Consider the following 15,668-nt stretch of genomic DNA (forward strand, 5'->3'; position numbering starts at 1 on the left):
CCCTCCATATTTTTTCTGATTCCTTTGTCTTTCAATATCTCTCCCAGTACGTATGTACTTTATCATGATAAAACTTCTAATCATATGATGTGCCAACATAAATTCTCCTATGATGTTGTAGGAAAAAATTCAAACATATTTCAAAGAAGTGAAGGCTCCAGAACCCTAAACAGTACATCCCTCATTTAAGCCTCTTATAAAATGTTATGTATGCTTCATTAAACTAAATGCAGTTGAGGGATTATCAGTTAAATTTGTATATTCTGAACCATGTCTATTTTTTTAATCCTTTAGTAAGTAATATAATCAAAATCAGCTACTGAAGAGCAGCCGCAAATTTTTCTTCCTTCTTTTAGAGCTTTGCAAGGAGCACATCAGCTGTAGGCAAAAGCCTGTGGACAACAATCCCAAAGTATCCATCCATGGACAGGCTGAAAAGCTACAAATTTTTAGGAACAGCAACCTAATTATGCTTTGACAGCTCTTTCTAAATCTGTGTCAAGTGCACCTTTCTGAACACAGTGACCTACAACAGTACAAAATTCATTGTTACATTTAAAAACTAATTTTTTGCTTTGGTAGATTTAGTTTCTGGGTCAAGCAGAGAGGACAAGGCATCCTGAGACATGGAGTGATAGAAGCAGAACAAAAGCAACAATTCTGAGGGCACTATGCAGAGGCAGAGTGCCCATCTCTTGGTTCACATGATGAATAATATCACACAAAATCTATTACAAAGCATAATAGAGAACAAAATCTCTGACCTTCCTAACATGTCCAAATCATGAAATTTTCTCTTCTGTTGTTGTTAAAATGTTAATTTATCTATTAAAGCACAAGCAGCTAAAAACTATCAGTAAGTATTACTGCCAGCTTTAATTGCCAGCTGGGTTATTCATCTGCGGAACAAGCCAAGCGACGCAGAATTTTCTGCTGGGTCATCCTGGGTCCTAGTTCATACTGAATAAAAAATTCTGTTAGTGCCAATCCTGGAGTAAAACCCATCAGAAAGACAGCAAAAAGTTGGATTCTAATATGCTGGAAGCAAGGATAAATCACAGTGTACCAAGGGATGGTAGTCAGTACTGCTCAGGGTAGGCTTTTGTGTTGAAAAACGCTCGCAGAAGGACAGAAGGGCAGAAGGACAGAAGGGCATCTTGGTAAAGAATTACCAAAACGTGGTGTTTCAGAGTTGAGGAAGTGGGTAATTTTGTAATTCATAAAAAACTAAAGGGAAATTCTGGACACTGAAGAAGAAGGCAGAAATGTTCATGGACTTCAGGGTAGCTAAGGTTTTGTGTAACCTGCAGTCTTTGCACAGACTAAAGAGCAATCAGGAGCTGGGTCTCCTCCCCTGCGAGAGGAGCACCAGGACTTCAGCTTCCAGTTTATGAGATTGGCTTCTGTAAACTTACTTGAAATTTGAGTTGAATTTTCACACTGAGATTTTTTCTGTTTGGACTAAACCTTCTGCTAAAATGAGGCATTTCCATCAAACCCACAATTTTGTGACAAATATCTCATTGCACATGTAGCAAAGGACTTATAGGACACTTCAGACAATATTTATAAATTCAGTTCAAAAGAGATGCTAGAACATACACTAAAATGATAGTAAATGGGCAAATCTTGTTCAAAGCACTAGATGTAGAGGAAGGCAACTGACAAAGAGCATTATTTTTAAAGCACTCAGAATTCATCTCATTTCTTGTTACAAGTCATGGATGCAGTCATTTTTTTTTGCAAAACTAGGGGAAAGGACAACTTGCATGCAAACATTTCCACATGTGTGCAACCGAGCTAGCAATTAAAGCTCTCAATAACATCTATTGATAGTTTTTACAGTAATAAAAGAAGTGCAGGAATGATCTGATGTGTTATGAGAGCTCAGGATGATTTGACGCATTAGGAGGACTTGAGATTACCTCAAAGAGAGGTTAGTTAAAACTCTAGGTTCATCAAGGAAAGTTTCATACAGACTTCAATGTGCTGAGATTTCCTTCTGCATATCTGAAATCTGTGGATTCCTTCAGAAGAAGTCACGTGTCATTTAGACATGGAGCCTAGCAACATTTCTGTGACAGACTTCAGATGGCACATCCCCTTTCAAGAGTCACAGTTCTGTTATCTGAAGTACAGCACCAAACTGCTCAGCTGAGGAACTTTCCCAAATTCTATCCCTTGCAAATACAAATTTGCTATTAATGTTGCAGAATTGACAAGTTCACCATTCTGTCCCAAGGAGTCCCAAACAAAAGAAAACTGACCTTGGACCATTAGTCCCTTAAGAAGAACAGAAAGAACTCAGCCTCCCACGCTATGGCAGTGCACGTTATTCCAAACCCCTGAGAACACGCCTCAGCCCCAGCCTTCACAGACCATGCTAAAGAGACAAAAACCATATTTGGGCTTTAAGGGTGTTTATTTGAATGTTAATCTGAGAGACAGGGTTTTCTGGCAGGCCAGGAGAAGGATCCGAGCACTGAGTTGTTGTGAGGAGCACTGCCTTCACTAACTGGTGAGCTGAGCTGTTCTGCATTTCAGCTGATAAAATGGAAGAGAAGGCAAGTGCATCACTGCTGAACACAAGCCTCTCTAAGCTGCCCATCACTTTGTGTGAACACTGGTACAATGAATTAAAGTCTTTAGTTACTTCAGTCTTTGCACATTCTTCTAGATCAATTAACAGCTCAAGGCAATTCCAAATAATTCTCAGGCAATTATTTGAGTCATATTAGAGCTCCTATATACATCCCTAAGGGAGAAACGGGGCAAAAACAAGATACCAAATATCAGCGACGCGAATAAATTATTAAGCTGCAAGGGAACCCTGTCTGAACAAGCCTGATGAACCTTCTATTGCATTTCCAGAATATTTTTACAGTTTTGCCTAATGAGCCTCCAAGAATGAAAAAATGCAAACAATTCTGGCCTGGAGAAGTTAACCACTTCAAAGGAAACATATAATTTTTTAAATTATTTATTTATTTAGCAGGAAAAATGTCTGGGGAAACATAGCAACAGACTTACCAGGAGATTTCCAGATAAGTTTTACCGTCCTTCTCCTCGAACTGCTCAACGACTTGGGAAACCAGTAAAAGAGCCGTGCGATCCTCCTGATGGTTTTGCTGAGGTCGTTTCTCACTGCCATGGCTGAAAGGGCTCCAGAGCTACACCAGGAACAAGAGGCACATGTACCCAGGCGAGAGAGGAGAGCCCACAAACAGCACAGTGAGTGTGCTCGCTCTGAGCTCAGCGTCAGCCAGCACGGCTCAGGAGCACCTGTTAGCCCTAAATCCCCTCCCTCTCCGTCACGCCGCTCAGAGCCCTCCAGACCTCCCTCTTTATTACAAGAAGCAGCTATATTAATAGATGCTTCAGCTAAAGAAAGACCAATGCTTCGGAGTCTTAACCTGTTACTGTGTTTCCAATGATGTTAAGACATGTTTTCTGCAGAAAGGCTTTGAAGGGCTCCTTTGTTCATCTCCAGCTACCTTTTCCAGGCTGAAAACAAATAAACACCAAAACTGACAGTGACAAGTCCTCTTTCAAAATCCCTTAATGTAAATCAACAGAATTTTCTCTGGAGAGAGTGTCTCTCAAAGACTTTCTTCTGAAAGTTCTGAGCAGCAAATTTAACAGAGATTTCTGTGGAAACACATGTTGTTCAAAATGTGAATTTCCTCTCAATGGATTTTAAGGCAAACATAAGAGTCAAATCATTCACTGCCACAATTTATTTAAGAATTGGGCATTTATCAACATATCACTATCCAAAGAAATTAACAGCATCTCAGTACATAACCTACACATGCTCCAATCATGGTACATATTGAATTGTAAATCCAGAGATGCTATTCACTAAGCCCTCTGCAACATTTATCACAGCTTCTAGTATAGACTTTTAAACAGCAAGACAATGTAACCGTTTCCCAAGGATCATTTCCTTGACTATGTGTCCAGCTTCTCACATCTGATTTGATTTTTTTTCTTCTGCTAGATCTGAATGGCAGAAATCCCTGGAAAATCAAGACTAATGTCGTTACAAAACAAAGGTCCTTTTGAATCAACCTTTAAACTACAGAAAGTAAGGGTTTTGTTACACCAGCTATGTTCACAGCATACAGTTAATAAATATTTTAGAATTCACAATGTGTTTTTCTACACTAAAATATGTGAAGTATTTAACCCCATTTTATACATCTGACTTTTTAAACATACTGCTGCTTCTCAGGACTGAGCTACTGGTTTCTGATTGCATTTCCTATTGCCAGTATGTCTCTGAAAACAAATAAACATTTCCATTTACACTGTAACTCTCACAATTCTTTAGCCAGTGTCAGTGAAAAGAGCAGAAGGCAGGACACAGACCACTGGATTTTGTCTCTTGTTTGAGCTCCACCCTGTCATACCAGAAGGAATTTAGTAGCAAAGTGACGGTTTTAGCACAAGTAGGAGGTCTGTCACCCAATTCAGAACAGGCATGGAGCAGAGTTAAAGGCTCAACAAACAACTTGCTTCTCTCAGGAAATAGCAGGGGTCTGAGTGTGTACTGGCACCTGCCAAATACAAGATTTCTTTTTTTTCTGAAATTTATAGGTATAAAATTTTATGAAAATCAAAGTGACATTAAAAACCTTGTACTAGTTCAGACTGTAAGAAAATATGTGATAAATTGATTAGTTTTGCAATTTGTCAAAGAATCCATATAGACATATGTGTCCTTTAGCAGGATATGAAGGGCACAGGATTTTTTTTTTCCTCTTTACAGAAAATGCTGATACAATATCTATATACTGGTAGTTTGTGAGGCTTAAAAAATACCCAGTAAAACATATCCAGCTGGAACAATATAAGGGGATAAACTGACTTTGCTAATGAGAATAACAAACATGTGGAGGTTTATACCTTACAATGTTTAGTGAAACAAAAATAGGCAAGAACATGGAACACTGTGTATTATTCTAAAGCAAACAGAACCTAGTCTATACAAAAAAAAAGTCATTGGGATGAATCTGAGTTACACTAAATGACAAACCAGGTAATACAGATGAGAACACAGATCTGAATTTAAGCTAAACTGAGCAGCAGTGCTAGTTAGAATCCAATAATTTCACAACTTCTCCATTACTTTACATTTTTAGGCCATAGTTAGACCAAAGTGTAAAGGTAATGAACACCACCAGCCTGTCTCCCACAGCTTAGGGATCAGGGGTGTGTGATGATGATGGGGGTTCCTTTCAACCTGAACTGCTAGCTTTAGAATATGAGCCACTGTGCTCTGCACAGGAATGCACAGCTCTCAGCTGGACTCGGGAGAGTCCACAGAGCTAAGACAACTCTGATCCCTCCCATTACACTGAGGCATTACTAAAGTTAAGAATTCACTGTATGAGAAAGGTACTGCACAGGGCTGCATGTGTACCTTTCAATCTACGCTGCCAGAGAGACTGTACAGAGATACTTTCCAAGGAGGACAAGAGGACCTGAAATGTGAGCAGACTCAGACTCTTGATCCCTGCCTCCCTTTAGGGAAAAAAGCCATGTAAGGCTTTTTTCTGCAACAGACTTCAACCCCCAGGTCATACTCTGCTCATCTAAGCAGTGTCTGAAGGAGGGGAAGGAATGACTGCTGCCTTCGTTGCTGTCCCACCTGCCTGGGAAGGGAGGTGAGCAGCTGTCCCCTCTGCTATGCAGGCAGCCTCTGACCTCCTACCTCCCCACAGCAGTGCAGGGGTCAGAGCTCAGCAGGCCCCTGTGCAGGGCAGAAATGCCCACAGAGCCTCCATGTGTGGGGTGCCTGGGGTGCATGGCAAGTCACCACCTTGGCAGGAGAGATGGGCCCACCACACTGCTCTCTACATATGCCTCCCAACCCACTTTCTGCACAGCAGCAACCTGTGCACACCAGCTGGAAAGCAAAGGGGTGCTCGTGAAACAGCAGTTTAGGCATGTCCCTGTTTACCCTACAGAGCTCAAGAGACCAGCTGAGAACAGAGGGGGATATACAGTGACCCGGGGGCTCCCTTACTGCAGCCCTCCCATGCCCACTGACAGACCTGAAAGAACTAAAAGTACCCCAAACAAACCTTCATTGCTACAACAAAATACTCTTAAATTAACTGTAAACAACCAGCAGTGCTTGACTGGAAATATTCTCTTGGGGTGTGCAAAGTTTATATATTTTAAAAACAAATTCTTTGCTAACAAGCACTTTTAGAGCAATGCGGCAGTGCAGAGATACCATAAAAATGAAATCTAATAATCAGAGGAGCACACACAGTGGTGCCAGATGTGGGGCAAATGCAGAACACTGCCCCAGAGCAGAAGAGCATTTTTCCTCAGTGAGGACTTACTGCCGTTTCCACTCCCCCCAGCTCTTAAGGCAGCAGATGGCTGGGATGAGTAAAGGCTTTCATTTGCTTTGTCTTCAACTGGAACTTCTCCATTTAGTCTAGTTTCAGGAACAAAGATCCCCCCACACCTGTTCATAAGTAAGAACCGTGTGTAGGAAAAACTGAGCGTAACTAAGTAATATCTGCCTGTCTGCATTGGCAAATGTCCCTATTAACTAGGCTCAAAATGAGGTTTTCCTTTCCTTGTAGGCAATAAGATACTGGGGAAACAAGGTGGTGTCTTTTCCAGCCAATGTGGATGTATGTCACTATGCTATATGCCACACACACACAGTTCAGTATGGGGAAGTATTCACAAACCAGCCTTCACAAGGATATTTTCTATATTGATGGACCTTGAATTTCCAGAGAAGGAAGAGACTTCCAGAGCTCCATAAACTGCTTCCCTTCATTTTTTTTTTTCTCCGACAGAGATCTGAAACAGACCACAATATTTTTGCAGTCTGGAACTGGGTTATGCAGAGAAACACTGTACCCATGCACTGAAACAATGGAATGTGTGAAATATATTTACCTAGAAATTATAAACAAAATCTGCACCCTTCCTTAAATTCTGTTCAGCTATATGCCAGAGTAAATTTTATCCATCAAAAAAAGGGCCCTGCCTAACTAGTCCCTGGGCTTCAGCATTACTGCATTTCCACAACACTGTCAAGACACAGCATCACTGATTTCATATCAAAACATAATTTATAACATCATGGTGTGTGACAAGGCTATGCAGTTGCTAGGAAGTTTATAAAGAACACAACTACCGAAAGAAAAGAAACAAAAAACCTGCTGTATTTGACTTTAAAGCAGCAAAACTAGCACAATACCTCCAATTTCTAGCTCAGCTGTTCATCCCTCCCTAATCCAAATAAGTGGCTATATTTGTGAGCTTTCTAAAAAAACCTTTTGATTCTCAGCAGCTGCACATACACAAAAAGAAAGGACTAAAAATTAAACAGTGATTGGCAACCTGCAATTTCCAAAACCTTGCCTCCTTTTGAAAGGTGGTAATTGAAGAACTGTAGTATTCAAACTGATGTGAAATACATCTGTTATCACATTTAATGATCTATTAATGACTATATTGGAGAATAATTTGATTTCTCCCCTTAAGATGTAAGGAGTAGGAAGGTTTCTTCTTGACAATAGCTCCAATGAAATATAACCTGGATTTTGAAGAGGAAAATCAATGTTCCAAAGCACATTAACTCATATCTGGTTAGTTCTTCTTTACCTCTACAATATATTACACTGTAAATAAATGTCTCCCTGCACTGTTACATGGAAAACAATGTCTCTTTGTGTATTTCAGCAATATTTCTTTTTTATTCTTTTCACTATCTTCCATTGTACTGTACATTCCTTGTTTTATTTCAAATACTTCAGTCAGTAAAATTTGTTGTAATTTGTTTTATGTTCTTTTCCAGATGCTGGGAATGTGCAGAGGCAGGCAGGACCAGCACAGCACTGTGATGGAAGTGTGTGAGGTGAGCATTGGGAAGGTAATGCACTGTTTCATGGAGACTGCTGCTGCTACAACGTGCTGCACATCTTCCACATCTTCCTTTGTAATGTGGTTTGGTTCTAGGTTTACTGTATGTCTGTAGGTTGGTGCTTCAAAACTAAAGCTGAGTATAAGATTAAAAAGCCAGATGAAGAGAACAATAGTGTAATGTGAAAATAACAGATTCATGGTAATTTCAGGGAACTTATTAAACAATCTTTAGGAAAACCACTTTGGTATGTAAACAGCTACACTGTATGGCAGAGGAAAAACAAAACTCAAGGCTAAAACTGGAGAGAAGATACTGAGCTGCCTTTTAACATAGTTTGACACATAGGATTTGACTCAGTGCATGATAGACCAACTTGCCTGTGGGCTTCGGGTGACTTTGTGCCAAAATTAGTAGACTTCTCAGTGAGAGCTTGCAGGGAACGATCACTAAGAGAAAATGGATTGAGGGAGAAAAACAGAAATGTGTTAAACTTTGATAAAATGGTAAATTTGTTCATCCTAATCTGGTCTGCCCATTTTTTTAGGGTGCAAGCAAGCTGGGACCATCCTTCTTTAGAACTAGGAGTGATTACATGCTGTTTCTTCTTGAGATTAACAAGGGTACACCTGGTACATTTCTTCTCTCTTAGAAGAGTAGAATGTTTCTTACTTTAGCCACAGCAGCTACTAGGTAACAAGTGAATGTTTAGAACAGGAGTATAAGAGAAAAATACTGTACAAGAGGACTTTCACTGTAGCTCTTCATACTTTCTTCTAAGCTCCTACACTCACTGTCAGGCTGTGGCAGCCAAGCTTCTGCACACAATGCAGAATTCCTTCACTGAGCAAAATATAAATTACTCAGTACAGTATGGAGAAAACAGGCATGTCTAGCAGCTCCTAAAGCCACCCCTCCAGCACACTGCTGACCAGCATTTCACTGTCTGGATAAAGAGATCCTTCCAAGAAGGCTGGAGATTTCTGGTCAACACCACTTAACAACAGAAGGAAGAGAGGACCACAGTCCCTGGATAAGAGCTGAGCTCTAATGTTGGCTTGACCAGTGACTTCACGGGTAATGTTGAAAATATGACTTAATATATCGGTGCTTCCATCTCTCTCTGCTTGGCTCATAGCGATTCAAAGTGGGGACTGCTTCTTCCTGTCCAAGCATACAGGACATACAAGCATAAGGATTTACAGTGGCCAACAGCTCCTACTGCTAACCCTATATGCAAAAAAAACCCCAAGCTATGTTAGTCATTTAACAGAAAGACATGTTATCCAGTAAAACCTTTAGTTTTACCTTTCTCTCCAGTGTGTTAAAGTCACAGATCCTAGCAATATCATTTAAAAGGCTCCTGTACCATTATGTCCCACAATGACCCAAACTCCTGCCCAAGTAGTGCTAACCTGTTGAACTTTGAGCATGGTATAACTGTATAAAATGAGCATCAAGTCACAGGAAGCTCTTCAAAGCTTTCCCATCACAACATCAAGTTTCTCCTTGGTCCCCCAAGACTTTCTCCAAGCAGACAATCAGGAATTATCACACTGGCAAGAAATGCCAATATTTTTATTACTAAGATCTTTGATTTTCTAAACACATCATGTCTTTGATGTTTTATTACACATCTTGAATACATCCAAGGTTAGGAACACTGCCTATAGAAACACCTGTTTTATCACATTTTTATTAGCAGACCCCTTTCTACTCCTGTACCATCTCTCAAATACTGGTGTGTTTGAAACCAAGCCTTATGGCATCTGGGTTCCTTCCCCCTATGTGTGAAATGAAACACAGGGTATCTCACATCAAGATGCCCTGGGCAGAGGAGGTTCCTCCCCACTGAAAAAATCCTCTGCAGGAGCTCCCAGAGTAGCTCCAAAGTGTGTGAGGAAGACAAGTGTGGAGAAACCTTTGAGCATTTTCAGAGCCTTTCATTTCAGTGATTGCATATGAATCTATTTCAAAAATTTTTCTCTTCACGGCTATGCGGCCTCAAAACAACTGCTTGTATTCTCTGTGGTCTCTTAGGTTTGCATCTGAGACACCCAGACTCTGAAGAGCACCACAGGTAATAATTAACCATTTACTCTTGAGGTGGTGAAGACAAGAACAATGAAAGGTGTGCAGAAACAGGTGAAAGGGACGCAGGAAATGTCAGAGCCTAAGAAAACAGGATCCACCGTAACCAAGGAACTCAGTGAGGAGTTACCACTCCCTGCAAACAGCAGGGGAAAAGAGCTCAGATTTGAGCAGTGAGAACCTTGCTGTGGCTACAGAGGCTACAGAAATGCCCCAGGAGGCAGAAAGGCACTGGGGAAGACAGCAAGCATTACTCTTGAAGAGCAATGGCCACCAAAGCTGCTTCCTCTTTCCATCTCCACACCTCTGCCTTTCACCCTGCACCAGATGCGGGACACAGTGCCTACTGCACTGCACAGGGACTAATTATTTTCCCAGCTCTATCAGCCCTGCAAGCTCCAGCAGCAGACCACCCACACTCCTTCAAATCCAACAAGGGTGAAAACAGGGCTCTGTCTGAGCTGAGCTCCACCAGCAAACCCAAACCCTGTCATCTCTTGCTGCTCCAGCTTCTAAGGATTCTGCGAAAATGTGGCCATTTTGGATTTAAAAGAAAATATAAAGCACCGGGAGAACTGTGCATCATTAAACAACTCTGCAGAAAGGATGAGAAAGGGAAGCAGACTCCCACCACTGTTATTTCTAATCTGATGCCCAATGCTCACTCTGTAGATAAAGCTTTCAGAGGCTCCTTCAACTCTGAACAGCTTTGGTAATTCAAGTAGTAACTCTTGCAATTTTAGCAACTTAACCCCCTCATTACATGCAATTAAATATGAATGTTGTCTTACTAAAGAGATAATGGACAATGTCTATTCTCTTACTTAAAAACAATAAAGCATATGTTACACAAATTTGGTGGTCAAAAAAGTATCTTTCTGAAGGAAAAAAAACCAAAACACTAATCTGTGTTTGCTCCTTTCCTCCATATTTCATTCTCTACAGGGGCATCTATTTCTTTGCTACCCCTGACAATTAGTAGCCATTTAGACAATATATCCGATTTATTTCTAAGGTTTTTGTTCTGTTGTTCGTTTTTACAGATATTTCAAAAATTCTTGTAGAAAGAGAGCTATACTACATATTAAAACAAAACATCTCTGTTCTTCAACTGCACTAAGGCAGGAGTCAGCTACTGAATATTCAGAGCCAATATAAAAACATGTTAGATATTGAACAAGGCTCCCACCAAAATATCCATTTCAGCAGAGAAAAAACAAAGAGAAGGCCCTTACAGGCCCTTAAACTGTGCTGTACACTTCACAGGGAATGCTTGCTCAAAAAACAAAGACTGAAAAATTGGTAAAAAAAAAAAAAAAAAAGATGTAGAGAAGAGACTGTTTTCCATCACCAAATCCAGGAAATGAGTCACCTGGTTTTCATGGTACCTCGAAAGCATCTGCTTAAATATCTTTAGAAAGTTTGAAGTGAAAGTCATGTAGGACCTATAATCTCTATATATTCTCTGAAGTAAAGAATAAAACTTCTGAAAAGGTTTCATTTGGTTTCATCTGTTTCAATGGAAAGGTGGAAAATGCAAGGAAAAAGATAAGTTAAAGAAATTAACCAGGAAGTCCAGAGCAAGTGGTCCAAAAAGTAATTCCTTTCACACTCCCTTTTCACACTCCCACCATCAGTATGCACCTGTCTATTCTCCAGACTGTGAGGAAAGTAAAACTGTTCAGAAAGGTATTTCATAGCCTGGCAGTAGAGACTTTCATCCAGAACCATGATAAATGCCTCATTTTTCAAATGCCAAATGACATGTTGATACAATGCAACAACCTCTTACACTACACAATGCTACACACCATCAATGAGATAAAAGAAACTGAAAATTTTCACTCCAGACTACCTTCAGACTGAGAGAAAACCTGAATGCTAGAAAACAAAACCCACTCTGTACTGTGCACCATTCCACTGTGGAATAATCCTCACTACTTCTGTTTCAAACAACTTTGTGCAGAGAAGTCAGGCCAGGCAATAGAATTCTGCACCCACACCAGGTTTTTACCCCAAATAATACAGATGAAAAGGTGAATAGCAAACCTGGACTGCTAAACCAATTAAGCCTCTCTTGAAAAGGAATCCAAAACAACAGCAAGAAGTCGGATACTACAAAGTATCCTTTTCAGACGTATTTCATTACCCATGGCTTTCTTCCTGGGCTGGGGTCCAGGAATATCAGCACTGCCTTACTTCTTTTCAAAAAATAAGTTGCTTGAATAATGTGCACTTTGTGCACTGCATTGAAGTAGACAATCATTAATCTTGACTTTTTTCTGCCGTTCTGATCTCTTTTTCCTGAATAAAATGAATGTATTTTTTCAATTTTTATCAGAAGCGTGAAAACTTGTGAATTCCAAACAAAAACTTCACAAAAGGCAGAAAGACCTTTTCTTGGTAGTTCAGGGATTCCACCTCACTTTATGAGGTACACCAAGGAGTGTACAGAAACCCTAACCACAGACCCACTGAAAAATGGTAAGAGTAAAGCCTAACCTCTACTGAAGCTCAATTCAGGGACTTTTGGTATATACTGTAGGGAATGCAGGACAGAGATACTCAAAGAAATCCCCATTCCCATAGAGAAGTCAGACTTTTCTTCCAGAAAAAAGTCTGTATCTAAATACTTTAAAATTACTCCTTTGATGTGCCCCTTGACTTCTTCCTTATCCCAGAGGAAATTTCTCATGCCTTTTTATCCTTGTCACTACATTCACCACATCTGACTTTGAGCATGTCTAATGGCAATGATCTGGTGAGAACTGACTTTGACCAATACTGAGAGAAGGTCATTTAAATAAATATTGTATTTTTTGACTACATCTTTCTGATTATATCTATATCTATTTTTGAATATATCTTTCTGACTCAGAATCATGAGGATTTAGTACATAGATCCCTCTTTATTAGCAGAGGCTCATCTGGAAGATGCTGTTATATTTGACTTTTTAGGTGACATTAAGTGGCTTCCAGAAAACAGATTTATTTGGGAAACTCAGCACTGTCACACCTTGCCAGGCAGATTAAAATCTTTGAAAGGTACTTCTAACCTCTGCTGTAATCTCTGCTTTGTGTTTCAAATATCAGCTGTTAAACAAAGGCTCAATGATGTAAATCAAAAGCAATGATACCCAAAGAAGACCATGTCATTTTCAGGGAAGACACCACAGAGGCCACAGATTTGGCTGTAGTGTAGTCCTGGATACATCCAATTCAGCTTTCAAGGCCAGCCTAGACACACTTTGGCTGCTGAGCACAGCCGTGTCTGCTGCCTTCCCAAAGCAGGGGACATCTTTCTCTCCTATATTCACTCACTCACAGGAGAGCCTGTGACTCTGGGTGTAGGCTGACGTCTGGCCAGTGGATTTAGCAGCTCTGAGCCAGGAGGGCAGCCTGTCACACACTCCTTCAGGTCTCTGAGCTGTCCTGACCCAGTCCCTACTTCTGTTGCCCTCAGCCACTTTATCAGCCAGATCTGTTCACCAGTCTGGCTCAGCAGCTGTGCCTGCCAAGTGGGCAAGAACAGAGGTTCTTACAGCAACCCTTGTGCGCTTTAGCTGGCATTTCCTTTCATCTCCATAGACTCTACAGCTTCTAAATACTATATTCATGCTAGGTCATAAAAGTTGAATGTTTCCTCTGCTACTGAAACAGCAATTTAAGAGAGCAGCTTGAAGTACTATGCCTCATAAAAATAGAGCTTGTCACAGAGGAGAGGGAAAAACACTGTAAGCTGTAATCGTTCCGAGAAAATGTTGCTGGAAGATACATAATCCAATGTGACACTTGAAGTTCTTGCCATGGAGCATTTGATCATAAAAAAAATTATTATTTCTAAGGTCTGTTTTCACATCAGCACACTACATATCCTGTCAGAACAAACAGCGCACTAATGCAAATGATAAATAATATTTTATTTTCACAGCCAAAGTATTTCCATTCCAAGAATAACTGTAAAAATAGAGCTATCGAAAGTGAGTGTAACCTTGAGAACAGTGTGTCATAACATAAATTATATTTATCAGCAGAGGACAGTATGAGGTTATTACATCTCCTTAAGACAGAAAAATAAAGAAAAAGATTGACCTGTCTTTCCCACCTTTGTTTCAAATATCAGCTGTTAAACAAAGGCTCAGTGGTGTAAATCAAAAGCAAACCACACATCCGAACATGTCATACCACTAAATTGTCCTAGAAAGTGCAGCAGCACTGCAGCCATGGGCAAGGAACAGCCAGCAAAGCGAACACACCCATGGAGTTCTATGCTGAAATCACCCTCGACGTTACCATGAAGCCGAACAATGGCCAAAGCCTTTTCAATCAATCAAGGGATGGCAAAAGAGAATTCACCATCACTAGATTATGTATGTTGTCCTACTGTAAAGGACAGGAGCTAGAAGGTGAATGAAATCACTGTATTTTAGAGCGTGGTAACGAAAGAGGTGCAAAGGAGGAAAGTTGCTTTCTGTGCAAGAAAAGGAAGACATACCTTTGCCTACTAAAAACCAGAGCTCAGAGACTGAAAGGACACGTACGTACATGCTGTGTACCTGTGACACGGCGACACGATAACACAGCCTTGCCTTGGCCTTGACCCTGACGGCCAGGGGGCAGAGCGCACGGCTTTTGGCAGGGCCGGGAGCACACACGAACCCCTCAGGGCAGCACTCCCCACGGCCTGTGACACGCGTTACCTTCCTGTCGGGTGGGGACGCAGCACTTTTACCGGGATCCCACTGCACCCACCCCCAAGCCAGGCCGTTGTCCCGGCAATCCAGCTCCCGCTCGGCAGCCGTCGTGCTGCACCGCTTCACATGGCGAAACCCTGGCTCCGCTCGGGGCTGGCCGAGGAGCGCGTTTCCCAGCTCGGATCGGGAGACGCCTGACCTGGCCCCGCGCCGCTCGCTTCTGTGAGGGTCTCCGCTCCCCCCGCTCCCCGCCGGAGCCGCTCACCCGCGCAGCGCAGGCCCCGCGAGAGGACGAAGCGGCAGCACAGGTCGCACCACGCTCCCGCCGCCGCCGGCCCGAAGCGGTGCGGGGGCTCCGGCGGCGGCGGCGCCTCGAAGATGGTGCGGACGTGGCGGGGCCGCGGCAGCGCCGGGCGGCGGCGGCCGCCGAGCGCGGGGCCCGGGAGGGCAGCGGGCGCGCCCGGCTGCGGGAGCGGCGGCTGCGGGGGCCCCGCCCGGCCCCGCCGAGGCTCCTGCCCGTCCCGCACGGCCGCCATGCGGAGCGGGGAGCGCCGGGCGCCGCCGCCTCTGCCCGCCTCACGCTCACGGCACCCGCGGGCTCGGGGAGCCGGCGCGGGAGAAGGAGGCGCCGCACCGCGTCCTTCCCCCGACCTGCCGAGTCCCGGCGCCGCTCTGCCGGCCCCGCGCCCGGCAGGCACAAACTCCGCATCATTCGGCATAAATGTACTCCGGGATGCTGCGGCAGCCCCTGGCACAGGGGCAGCTGACAAGAGCTGGTGACGCGCTTCACTAGGTTCCCATTAAAATGATCTGACTCAGCTCCTTAAAGCAGCTTCTGGGGGAAATACTTCCCAGGGCTGGGTAGAGCTGCCATAACCCACACCTGGATGGGGAGGTTGTGGCGGCCGGGGCAGTCAGAGCGCTCATTCGACACTTGTGTGAGTATCCAGGAGCGCAGCTCTGAAGAACTGTGCCGTGCCCCT

The sequence above is a fragment of the Poecile atricapillus genome, chromosome W, assembly GCF_030490865.1.
Source record: "Poecile atricapillus isolate bPoeAtr1 chromosome W, bPoeAtr1.hap1, whole genome shotgun sequence".
Taxonomy (NCBI): Eukaryota; Metazoa; Chordata; class Aves; order Passeriformes; family Paridae; genus Poecile; species Poecile atricapillus.